The following is a 15,344-nucleotide window of genomic DNA, read 5'->3' on the forward strand; positions in this document are numbered from 1 at the left end:
GTATTTAAGAAAATTATCCATATTAACAGGCATTAAACTTTATTTGTAATGGTGTTTTTGTGCTGCATCCTTAAAGTTAATAAATATCCAGAATAAAAATTGTTGTGATATAGATTTAAAATGTAATTACTGTTCATCTTCATACCAGAATGATCTTGTATTAACCAGGGTCTACCTATGGAAAAGTAATCTTGGGTGTACACCTTTAAAAATAATATTTTCTTTTATTGTCTTATATAAAATGAAAAGAAAGATTTCCCATGAAATATATAAATTATATATTTCTATTTAACTGGACTATAACAAACTATTGCTTACATGTAAAATATGTGCTATTTAGATCTTGAATTCTCTTCCTTTAGAATAATAAATAATTATTCTTGGTTAAATTACAATGAATCAATTCTTTGATGATGAAAATAGTTTAAAGGAAGTGTGTCTTAAATATGAATTAGTTGGTTCTTTGAATCATGAGATAAATTAGTTTAATTACATGCGGCAATTTTCTTGGCTAGTGATGTAATGTGAAATAAAATTCTCCCTTTCCCCTCCCTGAAAACTGAAGCCAATTAATAGAACTTTTAAGCTCTTTGTCATAGGCCACCATGGAGGTCTGCAGAGAAGAACTTTAATCCAATAAACATTTCATTTAGATCATGAAAAGAAAGCATGAGGAGAAGCTCCCGTAAGAGTGGGTGTTACTATGATTCCGACCATGAAGAGATGTGTGGAATTTGCCAAATTAACCAAGAGGTCCTCATATTTAACACATAAATGTGTCAAAACTAACAGAATAATTATTTAATTTGCTTGAACTCTATATTGAGAAAACTCTAAAAAGCCACAACTGTTTTTTTCAAAGCGTTTACTGTTGGGCTGGATGGACAGGGCAAAGGGAGGTTGTGAGAAATCCAGATAGCAAATAACACTGGCCGAAGCTGGTCAGAAAAGGGAATAGATAATTAGGCGTAATTAGTGTGTATGAATTGTTGTCTCTCTGCCCTTAGCTTGAATAAATTTTGAAGAAAAAACCCTAGTGGTGCAAATCCTTTGATGTGGGAAGAGTCATTGTGGCTTGGCAGCATAAAGGCAGTGTTTTATACTTCTTACATAATGGGTGTGATACAGAAAGACTGAATGGACTCTGCACCCCCGGTCTGCTTTACAGCAAGGACTTTTGGATTCTCTTGAAACAAAATGCATCACAAGTTTTCAGTTGTTAGTAATGAGGTAGCGGACCTCATCAGTGCTCAGAGGAAGCCATCTTTAGCTTTTGTTTAAATCTTAATCACAGTTTTTTTTCTTTCTGGGAAATCTGTTTTCTTAAATCAACACTTCTTTTCCCTTCTTTGCTTGCACCTCCAACAAGAGAAAGGAATAATGCTTAAGAAAGAGAAATATAAAACTTAAACAAAAATTATCACATAAAAGACTTACACATTTTTGTGTTTTTAATCCCATAGGAAAAAAAGATGTTTGCTGTATTCCTTTTGGCCTTCAAATCAGTAACAGTCTAGTAAAGTTGTTTTATAATAAAATATGTAAGAAAACATATAGAGGATAATTTTAGATTGGTTTTTGGAAAGAATTTATTTTTAAAATTGAAATAATACAAAATTAAATGTTACTATTTTACCATATTTAAGTTTTTAAATGGAAATCAGTTTGACTAAAAATACTACCCATTAGATTATCCTAAACTTTACTTATTTGAGAGATATAGCTGTAATGTGCATTTGGGAATGTCTGAAATAGTCCATTTATCCTATATCCACTACTGGGAAGAAAATAAAATTATTCTTGAGAAAGCATTGCGTTTATTTTGAAATTTGCTGAGAGACTTGAAACAATAAATCACCTAATGCCGTATCAATTTATTCTGGTAGTTGACTTATGTTTGCTTGAACTATCTAAAATATTTTAAAAATGAGTCCTAAGCCAAAAGAGAAATTAGCTATTTCAAAACTCTAAAGTAAATCATGTATTTTTTGTGGGGAGCTGAAACAATTTGCACATTATCCTTAGTATCAGAATAGTATCTCTAAGAAAGTTTTATATTTCTCATACATTTTCAACCTCTTCCTTCAGCTATTTTGGAATTGCTTTTTTTTTTTTTAAAAAAGCTACCCTTAAGAGACTTAAGTACTCAGATTTCCTTCTAATTGATGTTTTTCTTTTAACATATTTTAATTATAAGACTTGCCTGCAGTAGTCATCAGTGATCCATTCCTTAGTGTGTAATCTATAAATCTATTTTTATAAATGTTGCTTTGCTTTAGTTTATTTTTGTTATGACGTTTTGATTCTGGATAGACTTTTTTGGAGCCACAATGCTCTGAGATGCTTTTGGCTACTTAACCCATTTTGCATATTGTGCCAGTTGTAAAATAAAGTAGCCTTTTATACTTGAAGTTGATTTGAACTCTGAAAGGCAACACCTGAACATCTCACAAAACTGGATAATTATGGCTGATTGTGTTTTTCAGGTATAGGTCACAGGAAATTCATTTGGGGTAAAGTATGTACAAAGCTAAGAAATATGCAGATTTTCTGTTGTAGGATTGTGTAAAAATTATTTACAGTTAATACTTGCATAAAGGTTAGAAAGGTTGATGAAGTGATATTTAGTTTTGCTTTACTATTCACTGCATGTCAGAATGTAATTATGACTGATTCATGAAACTGTCTTAGAAACGAACCATCTTTATTAAAATGCTGATCAAGATAAGAGCTGACAGTAATAAAGAATAGAACATTTTAGTCTTGTTGCTTTTGAATGATTGCTAATTACCCCAGAGGTCATGTATAGTGCTTGGTAGGATTCATTGACATTATTTCTTTTAAGTCTGCTGTTTCAACAACATCTGAGCATGAAGACACAAACTGTGTGCACAATGAACAATAGTTTGGCCAAGTTTTTGAGGCTTCAAGATATCCAAGAAATCTTTTTCTGCTATAGTGAATTTAGCTTTTCTTCATCAACATTATAGTATATTGGGGTGCTTGGTGCAAAATACTCTATATATTAACTTACTATTGACTGTATCTATACTTACCATTGTTAAGTCTATGTTAAATAGTATACATAATAGGTTATTGAGATAGTATCCTCTCTGAATATACACACAAACACATAAAATTAATAAGAACAAAACATAGATTGGCACTTAAGTTAGAATCCATGAAATGGACTTCTTGATGTAGAATCTGAAGGCACTCTTACTATCAGTGGTTTGTGTTCACTTTGTTTTTGTTTTTATTAAGTGCAAACTTTGTAGATTGTTTGTGAAGTCATGTGGAGGTCCTATAGTTCATTCTTTAATCAATAATGATTGCTAGAATTCATATATTTTAAAGATACAGTGGATTGAATAAATTCTGATGGATTTTCTAAAATAGCTTGAAAAATCTTTAAAATTCTTAACAATTGAAAGTAGGGGAATATAGGTTGAAAATGAAATATGTATATATTTATCTGTGTGAGTATATGTACTCACAGTCACATCACACATATTTGCGGGGTTTCCATGACATAGCAGAAAAAGCAGTGGGTTAAGAATCAAAACAGTCCTTTTTGACCCTGGCTCTGGCTCTGTCACTGATTTGGGGCAAGTCTCCTAAACGTGGTTGAATTTACAATTCTCCATCTGTAAAATGACGGGTTGGACTACAAGTTTGCTGAGGCCCTTATAATGCTATGAATTTTCAAGATTAAACTTCAGAAGTAAATTAGTATTTCTTTTTAACTGTGATAGATTTATTTCCTAAATAATGTTCTAAATGTGGTGTTAAAGTCCTAGGCTAACTAGTCTACAAAAGCCTAATTGCCCAAGTAGTGCAAATATTATACCTTGGTAAGATAAAGTAGAAGAAAGCAGTATTCAGATTTTAACATGCATTTATTAAGTGCTTAGTCACTGGGAATGCAATGATGAATATGACCTGAGATGAATCCTGCCGTCAAGGAAATTAAGATGTTATAACAGGGGAAGTGGACACACCAACAAATAATTATAGTATATGAAAAATATTATAATATAGAGTGAGGAGGGAGTGAGGAGAGAGTGTTGGGAGATTATAATGCTAATAATTATACAAAACTGCAATATATTAAATTAAAACTACACATTTTAAGTAAGTTTTCTACCTTCTGTAGTGTTGGTGATTGTGGAGGATGAGTAAATGAAATGGAACTTTATGTGACTTCTGAGTGGACTCCTGTGTGTGTTTACAAATTTCACAGGTTGATGAAACCGGAGCTTTGCTATGGCTTTTGTGTTCTTTATATGGATATATCAGTGCCATCTCTCTTGGTTTAATAGTCATGCTTATGATTTTTTTTTTTTTTTTTTTGGCTGCAATTGAAATGAAGTGGAGGTTTTCCTGAGAAAACTAGACAAGGCTTAGAAGAGAGAAGGGGAGAGCAGAGGAAGAAAGCTAAAAATAGTTTCAATGTATGTGGAAGAACTTATCTGACATGTAGCTAAATAAGTTATTGATAGTGAGAAATGATAAATATAGAGCAGACATATATAGAGTCTCTTTTTGAGGGGGGAAAAGTAATAGGACAGGGGCAGTTCTCTGGCTTGTAACTAGAGGTTAAGAGAGCATATTTAACTTCTGGAATGACCTTATTGTGTGTGGAAGGCAGAATGCAAAGAGAATGTTATGCATGCTAGACACATTAGACATAATTTGGGGAACCTGTAAATAAAGATAAGCATTCAAACTCTTTAGCAACTGGGTATAGCATTGGCAGTCCAATCAGAACAGACGGTGGGCTGTGAGCAACCAGTTGAGCCATACTGGTGTGTGCTAGCTGGGGGAGCAGAAACAATTTGTAAATAAAAATGTGTGCACGTGTGTGTGTGTGTCTATACGCAGAGTGTCAGAGTGTAAAGGGACCTTAGAAACACTTCCACCTCCTCATTATACCGTAGAGGCAATTTTGACTCATGCCAAAGATTGTCTTGCCTAAGATCGCCCTGCCCAAGATCTCCCAGCTAGAACCCAGATTTCCTGCTTTTTATTGAGAGTTCTTTCCACCAAACCATGTTGCACCATGTGTGTGTGTGTGTGTGTGTACACACATATACGTACACACATACATATATATTCATTTACATATTACACATCTTACTGTCTTTTGGCAGAATTTATCACATTCTCAATTGCTTTTATCAATAAGAAACTCTTCATCTTTCTTTTATAAAAACAGTCTACCTTTAGTCATACACAATGACAAATATAGTGATATCCAAACCTTGTTTTAACTAATAGTGTAAAATTTACTTTTCAGATCTTTTATCAGAGATAAGAATAAGTGGCAAGATTGACTGAGCTTGTCTTCTTTCTCTTCCCCTTTTCATCTTCAAATAAAAGTGTTAATGAACAGTGAAATGACAAAAAGTTGAGCAAATACAAAGAAGAAACAGTGGAACCCGAGTTTAGAATATTTATTAATGCTATCTCAGATACTATCCCTAATAATAAGTCTCTGAAAATGAACAAGGGTCATTTTGTTAAGCTAAATGTTTTACTGGGATTCAGTTTTTTATTTATTATTCCAGTAGTTGTGATTATAGTATGAGTTAATCAAATGTATTATAGACTTTGTATATTTATAGTTTGGTTATATGTATTTTTCAGGTTGAAAAGTTATTGCTTATTTATGATTGTACAGAAGAAGAACAAATCTTGTGGGTAAACCTCCTGGATGTTGAAAAAGTAGATTTTGCAAAGCTGCATTTATAGTGGGAAGTTCCTATTAGCCTGGAGATGTATTGCACAGTTCCTTTTTGTGGGAAAAACGAAAGCTTACAGGAGCTTCAGTTGTATGTTTGGTTAACATGGCTGTAAAACAGTTTCTCAAAGGTATTGGCATCAGTTTCTTTCCAGTCTGTGATATGTCATTCCTGTTTTTTCTTTTTTCTCTCAAGAATGAGGGCTCTGGTTTTCTTGGATAAAGTAAACAGTAGGAGAAGAAGAATAGAATATTAATTAAAATTATGTTTGTTGCAACAAAACTGGAAATGTATAATGGCTCTGATTTCAATAAAATAACTATCAACTTTTTCTAAGCACCCACTCTTTGGGGGGCAGTACATGGGGTTCTCTAAGTCTTTTCCTTTTGTAAAATATTATGAGAGGTATATGAATGCATGCTAGGTTAAAAAATTCCAGCATCACATAAGTGCATATATTACATGTTGAAAGCTTCCCCTTCATCATTCTTTCCTCTCCTCAGTTCCCACCACCCTCCACCCCAATATCATTTCCTTAGCCATTGTTAAAAATTTAGTATTTATTTTAAGAGTTTTTCGGTACATTTACATGCATACATATCTATATATGCCCAAACAAATAGTTAGGTTTTGTTAAATTAATTAGATAATATATATGTCTTAATCTGAGTTGTGCTTTTATCCTGTGGAGATATATTGGAGATCTTTTGATATCAGATATAACTCTATCTCATTCTTTTAAATGGCTACTTTGTATTTCACAGTGTGGCTGCAATTTAAGCTAATGTGCTATTTTTATATACTTAGGTTTATTCTAGTGTTTTACTTTTTTAATTAATGCTTTAAAAAACATGTTTACAAGTGTATTTTTAGTGTATATGAGCCAATATTCCTGTAGGATAGAGTCCTAGAAATGGCGTTTGTAGGTCAAAGATTCTGTGCAATTAAAACTTCGTTAGATTTTGTTAAATTGCTCTTTACTTGTGTACTAGTTAACATTAAAAATTAAATGTTGGAACTGAATTTTCAGATAGATGTTAGTTTTTAAGAAGCCACATAAACCCTTCTAGTACACAGTAGGGTATAAATAAATCAATGACAAGAAATCAGGTGGATTTTAAGTATGATGCTCTGGGGATTTTATTGAATGTTGCTTGTACATATTGAGTCAGCAACAAGGTATTGCAAAATCACAATTACCAGAATATTTAAGGGTTGTAAAATTTACGAATATTTATTCTATGCTTATTCTGAACAGAGGAGGTCTGTGTAGTGGTTAAGAGCTGATCTGCAGACCTGGGTTCAGCTGAGGCTTCTATCACCTATAAGCTGAATAACTTCAGACAAACAGAGATCAGAATACTCACTTCTTTGAACTTTAGGCACTGCAGTGGTAAATTCGGGCGAATAATCCTATCTTTAAAAGTTATTGTAAAAGTAAGTGCTCAATAAAAATGTTATTGTTTTTATCCCTTCTGTGACAATTTAATAAAAATGTACATGACTAAACATTTATCATTTGATTTAAATGGTGATGGGGCATCTTCTGTGTAACAAATAGAAACACCTAAACTGTATGTAAAAAGGAGATCTGGTGGTGCAGTGCTTAAGCACTCTGCTGCTAACTGAAAGCTTGGCAGTTTTAATACATCCAGTGGCTCTGTGGGAGGAAGATGTGGCAGTCTGCTTCTGTAAGATTACAGCCTTGAGAACCTTATGTGGCAGTTCTACTCTGTCCTACAGCGTGGCTGTGAGTCAGAATCAACCAGCATTTTCAAGCTGGTTCATCCAGGTTTGAACCCCTGCTGAGAATTTGCATTTCTAACAAGTTCCCAAAGACAAAACACAAAACAAACCCATTTGCTGTCTGTAGAGTGGATTCCGACTCACAGCAACCCTACAGGACAGAGTAGAACTGCTGGTTTCCAAGGAGTGGCTGGTAGATTTGAACTGCTGACTTTTTGGTTAGCAGCCTGAGCTCTTAACCACTGTGCCACCAGGGCTCCAAAAACAAACCTGTTGCCATCAAGTCAATTCCAACTCTTTCCCAGATAATGCTAATGCTGCTGGTTAGGGACCAATTCTGAGACCCACTAGTAGAGCAGTGGTTCTCAAAATTTTTTATACATAAGAATCACCGGGGGATCTTGTTAAAATGTAGGTTCTGCTTCAGTGTATCTGAAGTGGAAATGCAAATTCTCAGCAGGGGTTTGAGCCGGAACGAACTGGTTTGAAGCCCTGGAACTGACTCCATGGCAATGGGTTTTTGAAAACTCTATGTAGGGTCTCATGGCTCAAATCACTTCCCTCATGAGCAGAAACAGCTCTTCATACCAACATTAGGATTCTTTGTTTTGTTTTCCACCCCGGTGCCGAAACAATCTGAATAATATAGGGACAAGACTTCATCAGTTGCTACTTGCCTACCATCCTGGCGTATAGCTGTTTAGGATGCAAACTAGTATCTTAGATCATCCAAATTAATTCTTACCAGGAAACTTATATGCTAATGGCAAACAAGGTCTTGACCAAGTTGACAAAGTCAGTATAGATTCTTGTTTCCTACAATGTCTTGTCAGACATTATAAAAGTGATAAATGCCATACTTTATTAGATTTCAACTCTTTTCTAGAAATTAGTATGTCTAAGAGAATATGGAAGAGCAAGTAAGTCATTGGCATTTTGAATAAAACCTCTGGCTACACAGTAGTTGCCGCAGTCAGATATTTCCCCTTTCCTTTTGTAGGTGGTGAGAGTGGTGGTTCTTTGAAGCGCCATGGTTTCCCATCAGAGTTCTAACACTGACAGAGAAATCCTACAACTGCGTGTACTGTGCTTCAGTGTTACACTTGGTAGTTTGATCAGGTATGCCATCAGATGCTGGTGCTTTGCCATTTTTCTGGATCCAGTTACTTTGAGAATATTGATAGTGACATATCCAGAAACTCATTATTTGAGAGGAAGATTGATGTTCCAGGTCATACTGGTGCTCAAAAAGATAAGGATGCAACCTCATTTACAATATAAGATACAAGTCAAAAATCTAACTTTATAAATTTTAGAGGCATCTAGTTTGAGATGTTGAAATCTTTTGCTGGACCAACCTGTAGAATTTCATTGCCCAGATCTTCTTCTGTCCCTTCTACACATTCCCATATTTACTTTCTAGGCAAGTCCTCTTCATTTCCTGAAACTACCCCAGCTTTAACACATTTCTCAAGCCTGCATTAAGCTTTATCAGTCATTTCTTTCCTTACTACTCTATTGTTCTCATTTGTTCATTCAAGTAGTTATTGAAAGCCAGATACGTTTGTCTTTTACCACCATTGTAGAATAATGGCAATTTTATTTTCATTTCATGTTATTGGAACATAAACCTGAAGGAAATCAGTGTTATCAGTCTCTGGCTCTGTGATTCTAGGTTCATAACAGGGCTTCAAACCGGTTCGTTCTGGTTCAAACCCCTGCTGAGAATTTGCATTTCTAACAAGTTCCCAGGTGATGCTACTGGTTAGGAACCAGTTCTGAGAACCACTAGTAGAACAGTGGTTCTCAAATTTTATTATACATAAGAATCACCTAGCGATCTTGTTAAAAATGTAGACTCTGATTCAGTATATCTGGAGGTGGTAATGAAAATTCTCAGCAGAGTTTCGAACTGGTTCGAAGCTCTGCATATAATGCATGGGAATCATGAAATTAAGTAAAACAGTTCTGGCATAGCATGCACTTTATTTGTGAAAAAATAGTTATCCCTTCAATCTACTTATTTCTTCCTATCCTGACTCTTATTGCTTTTCTAGGCCCCCTTCACATCTTTCCAGGATTTTTCTAACACCTGCTAACTGGTTCATCTTCTTCCAGCTTTTCTTCCCTCTATCTTCTCCACCCTGTAGAAGTGAATTTGTAAAAATTCAAATTTGAGCCTGTCACTCTCCTACCTAAATCCTTAAATTGCTTCCATTGTATAGACTTAGAATGAAATCCATACTATTTGAGGTTTCTTATGAAGCCTTTTTGGACCTAACCCTTTGCCAGCTTCTGTGGTGCCATTTTGGCCCACTGTTCTGGTACATGCAGCTGAAAGCATCCTAACTCTTGTACTTAGCATTCTTGCTATATTACTGAACTACTTGTAGATCCTGAACGAATCAAGCTCTCTTGTATCTGCATATTCATATATACTTTTTCCTAGGTTTGGGACATTCTTCCCTACATTTTCTTCCTCCCCTAGCTAAGTCAACTAATTGACACTCCTCTGGGTTAGTTGCCGTTGTTTCACAGCATCCCCTTTTGCTCCTATCATAGCACTATTGTCCTCTGATTTCTTAATTGTCCTGATACACAGGAAGCTTTTTGAGAGTAGCCACCATGACTGTCTTATTTACCATCATATACCCAGCCCTTTGCACAGGGCCATGCTCATAGTAGCCACTCAATAAACAGTTACTAAATAAATGAATAAATAAATGAGGGCAGGAATCCTTGATCTCCAAAGAGATTAATTCAAAATAATAACAGTCCTCCCCAAGAGACTGAGTATGAAGCAATGCTTCCTCCTATTTTGAAGGCAATCACATCAACTTAGTTACTGGAAGATTGTTAAATGAGAGACTTCGGTTTTAGAACAAAGGAGCTGGATATATATATTTTTTAATTTATTGTGCTTTAGGTGAAAGTTTACAGAGCAAATTAGTTTCTCATTCAAACATTTATACACAAATTGTTTCATGACATTGGGTGCAATACCTGTAGTGTGTCAGCACTCTACGCCTTTCCACTCCGAGTTCCCCATTTCCATTCATCCAGTTTTCCTGTCCCTTTCTGCCTTCTTATCTTTGCTTTTGGGCAGGTGTTGCCCATTTGATATCGTATACTTGATTGAACTAAGAAGCACGTTCCTCACGTATGTTATTGTTTGTTTTATAAGCTTGTCTAATCTTTGGCTAAAAGGTGGACTTCGGGAGTGGCTTCAGTTCTGAATTAGAAGGGTATCTGGGGGCCATTGTCTTGGGGTTTCCTCCAGTCTCTGTCAGACCAGTAAGTCTGGTCTTTTTTGGGAATTTGAATTTTGTTCTACATTTTTCTCCCACTCTATCTAGGACCCTCTATTGTGTTCCCTGTCAGAGCTGTTGGGGTGGTAGCCGGGCACCATGTAGTTCTTCTGGGCTCGGGCTGGTGGAGGCTGTGGTTCATGTGGTCCATTAGTTCTTTGGACTAATATTTTCTTTGTATCTTTGGTTTTCTCCTTTGCGCTGAATGGGATGAACTAATAGATGTATCTTAGATGGCTGTTTGCAAACTTTTAAGCCCCCAAACACTACTCACTGAAGTAGGATGTAGAATATTTTCTTTATGAACTATGTTATGCTGATTGACATAGATGTCCTCCAAGACCATGGTCCCCATCCCTCAGCCCCAGTAACTTGGTCCCTCAAGGTGTTTGGAGGTGTCTAGGAAGCTTCTATGACTGTACCCGCTTTGTGCTCTATTATATATATGAATATACATGCTGTACATATGTATGTAAAAATATCCACAGCCTAACTTATATATGTATGTGGGTATACTCTTATAAGCCCTCCTTCCCCTATTTAGCATACGTATCTGCTTGTTAAGTTATTATTTGTTTTTACTGTTGTTATAGGGTTGTATATGCTATAGTATTTACTGTGGTTGCTCCCCCCCCCTTTTTTTTTCTTGTCTTCCTTTGCCTTGGTCAAGTTGTGATGACTTGAAACCCAAATCTGTTTCTCCTATCTCAATCATTATAGGAGAACTTCTAGTTTTGTTAAAATGCCGTATAATATAGCTGGGCAGTCTCTAAAAAGAAGCCCCATATAATTTTTGTATGGCATCAAGTTGTAAATAAGTAAACAAATCTGTTCATTGTGACATAGCTACTTGTCAGGATAACAACCAAGACTTGGCCTTGTTTGGTTAACATGTGAGTAGAGGGTGGCAGGACTCTCCCAAGCAGACATACACAGTGTCTTACTTATCTAGTGCTTCCATAACAGAAATACTACAAGTGGATGGCTTTAACAAAGATTAATTTATTCTCCAATAGTTTAGGAGGCTAGAAGTCCAAATTCAGGGTACCAGCTCTAGAAGAAAGCTTTTTCTCTGTCGGTTCTAGGGAAAGATTCTTGTCATCAATCTTCCCCAGTTGAGAAACTTCTCAGAGCAGGGACCCCGGGTCCAAAGGTCACGCTATTCTCCTGGCTCTTGTTTCTTGGTGGTATGAGGTCCCCATGTCTCTCTGCTTCTCTCTTTTATATCTCACAAGCAATTGACTTAAGACACTACCTAATCTTGTAGATTGAGTCCTGCCTCATTAACATAAGTGCCTCTAATCCTACCTCATTAACATCATAGAGGTAGGATTTACAACATATAGGAAAATCACATCAGATGACAAAATGGTGGACAGTCACACAATACTGGGAATCATGGACTAGTCAAGTTGACACACATTTCTTGGGGGACCCAGTTCAATCCATAACACACAGGATCAGGATGGCAGAGTACTGCAAGAACTTCCCAACAGGCCTATGTGGATTTTACATTGCCATGTATATCCAGGCAAGAGCCGTGGTTGCTTGAACATATTCTAGGGTATAATAGTAGTGTTGCAAAGTGGTTAAGAACATGGACACTAGAGCCAAAATGCCTGGGTTTGAATATTGGTTCTGACATACTTTTGAGCTCTTTGACAATGGGAAAATTACTTTACATTTCAATTTCCTTATCCATCTGAAAATGGGGATAATAATAATGCCTACCTCATAGAGTGGTTGAGGAGACTAAAGAAGAATATATTTAAAGAGCTTAGAATAGTGTCTGGTACCCATCCCATCTGGAGCAAAGGAGAATGAAGAAAATCAAAGACACAAGAGGAAGATTAGTCCAAAGGACTAATGGACCACAACTACCACAGCCTCTACCAGACTGAGTCCAGAACAACTAGATGGTGCCTGGCTACACCACTGACTTCTCTGACAGGGATCACAATAGAGGGTCTCGGAGAGAACGGGAGAAAAATGTAGAACAAAATTCTAACTCACAAAAAAAGATGAGACTTACTGGTCTGACAGAGACTGGAGAAACCCTGAGAGTATAGCCCCCAGATACCCTTTTACCTCAGTACTGAAGTCACTTCTAAAGTTTACCCTTCAGCCAAAGATTAGACAGGCCCATAAAACAAACAATAACACACGTAGTTCAAGCATGTATACAAGACTAAATGGGCACACCAGCCCAAAGGCAAAGATGAGAAGGCAGGAAGGGACAAGAAAGCTGGAGGAATGGAAATAAGGAAGCCAAGGGCAAGGAGGGGAGAGTGCTGACACATCACGGGGTTGGCAACCAATGTCATGAAACAATTTGTGTATTAATTTTTTACTGAGAAATTAATTTGCTCTGTAAACTTTCACCTAAAGCACAATTAAAAAAAAAATGGTGTCTGGTACATGGCAAGCCCTATGTCAATGTTTGCTGTTATGATGATGTTGATAATAAAGATAGATCCGTTTGTTTACACCCCAAATCCTCTTACCAAGTTTATGCCAGTCTTTTGTTGAGACATTTTAAAATATGACCGGAACCTTTGTGTATATTTTGTAGAAGAGAGTAACTGTCAGAGAGGTTTGTTTGTACTTTCCTTTCTGCATGTATGAGAAAGAGAAAATAATTATCGTCATCATTAGACTCAAATCCTGCTTTAAAGGGCCTGTGATTATACAGTGTTGTATAGTGAGCTAAGCTGGACCGTCCTTGCTCTCTTGGAATTTACCTTCCAAGCCTGACAGTATCAGTTCAGATGACTGAGAGAAAGTCATAGAAAACAATGGACTATGAGTTGAACAGACACATTAAGTAAACATAGAAAAGGTCCAAAATAATGGAAATTTACTCTAATACAACCCATTATAGTATAGAACTTAGTATAAGGTGCATTTACCTATGCACAGTTTTAAACTAAATAACTAAAGGAAATCATAATATAAGCATATAGTTTGGACCCGTAGAAGAATAATTAGCATATTTACACTGTGCAGAGGTAATTAATTTGGAATAGGGAAGAAGAGGTTGGGGAGTAAATATTAGTCCTGAAAAGTATGCAAGGCTAAAGCAAAGTTAAAGAGCCCTCGTGATGCAGTGGTTAAGCACTCAGCTGCTAACCAAAAGGTCGGTGGTTCGAACCCAGCAGCTGTTCCACAAGAGAAAGATGGGGCACTCTTTCTGTAAAGACTACAACCTTGGAAACTGTATGGGGCAGTTCTGCTCTGTCCTATAGGAGTGCTATGAGTGTGAATCGACGCGATGGCAGTGTTTTTTTTTTTTTTTTTTTAAAGCAAAATGATCCTATGGCTGTTATTTAATAAAGGAGTATGACACGTGAGAAGACCATGGATTTTGGGGGCAAGAGTGACCTGATCAAATAATGGCTCACCACCTATAAACTATATGGCTTCTTTTTGGAGCTTCATTAATTTTGAATTTACTGTTTCTCTTTTAACTGTGGCTGCAAGAAGAGCCAGATTTGTGACTCATCTTACAAGCAAGTGGTGTATGTAGGTATGCTTTTAACTTCAGCCTGTTTTTTTTTTTTTTTTTTTTTTTGTAATGCTCTATCAATTGTTCGTTTTTTTTCCTTTAACTTTCTTAAATGCCTTCCTGTTATGCTTATTAATGGAACAAGGTAGAGCATTAGTGATTTTAAAAAAAGTAACCTCCTTGATCCTAAGTTTCCCCAGCTGTAGATGGGGATAAAAAAATCGTTACCTTGCCCTGGGTATGGTTATTTTGAGGATTTTTATGAAGTTAATGCAAGTCAGTTGCCTAGCATAGATGTGGCACATAATTGGCACTTTACAATCATTAAATATCTTTCTTTCCTGCTTTTTGGAAAGATAAATTCTGAAACTGCTTGATAAAAAGAAGGGATATAGAGCTTACCTACTAAACTGATAGGGTTGGGTATTTTAAGCATGAGGATGACTGGGATATCCAGAGAATTAGGAGTGGGAGAGTAGGAAAAAAGGAAGTTTTTATTTAGTTTGGAGTATGAGATAATCAGGAAAGCAAAGGAGCCCAAGAGGTAGACTATGAGGCTGGGGTCTACTCCAAAATGCAGTAAACCCGAAGAACTTAGCCCTGAAGAACCTGATGGAAGAGAACTTCAGCAATCGTGGTGTTAAGAATTTTAGAGATGAAAGGGATCATAATTCAATCCTTTTATTTTATGAGGGAGAAAACTGATATCCAGAGAGGTTAAGTAGCAGGCTAAAAACACACAGCTAGGCAATTGGCAGAGTATTTATCAACTTTGAAAAATTATGTCAATGTTTGGGAAGAGAAGAAAATGGTAACTTGAGGCAAATATCTGAATTGTACCACCTATCAGAGCAAAAGCTGTATCTTATTCATCATTGTATCCCTAGTCACCAGGGAAGTGCATAGCATATAGTGCTCAATAACATTAGATTGATCCAAAATGTAAATGTTGAATTTGGGGGGACTTGTTAAGCTCTGGAGCCCTGGTGGCACAGTGGTTAAGAGCTTGGCTGCTAACCAAAAGGTCGGCAGTTTGCATCC

General features: G+C 36.2%; 1 protein-coding gene across 1 annotated transcript in view; it reads left to right on the plus strand.

Annotated features, from left to right (window-relative positions):
• Nucleotides 1-15,344, plus strand: part of AFG1L (AFG1 like ATPase) — a 237,281-nt gene that overhangs the window by 135,659 nt on the left and 86,278 nt on the right. The window lies entirely within an intron of this gene.

The sequence above is a fragment of the Trichechus manatus genome, unplaced genomic scaffold (genome assembly GCF_000243295.1).
Source record: "Trichechus manatus latirostris isolate Lorelei unplaced genomic scaffold, TriManLat1.0 scaffold00017, whole genome shotgun sequence".
NCBI classification, from domain to species: domain Eukaryota; kingdom Metazoa; phylum Chordata; class Mammalia; order Sirenia; family Trichechidae; genus Trichechus; species Trichechus manatus.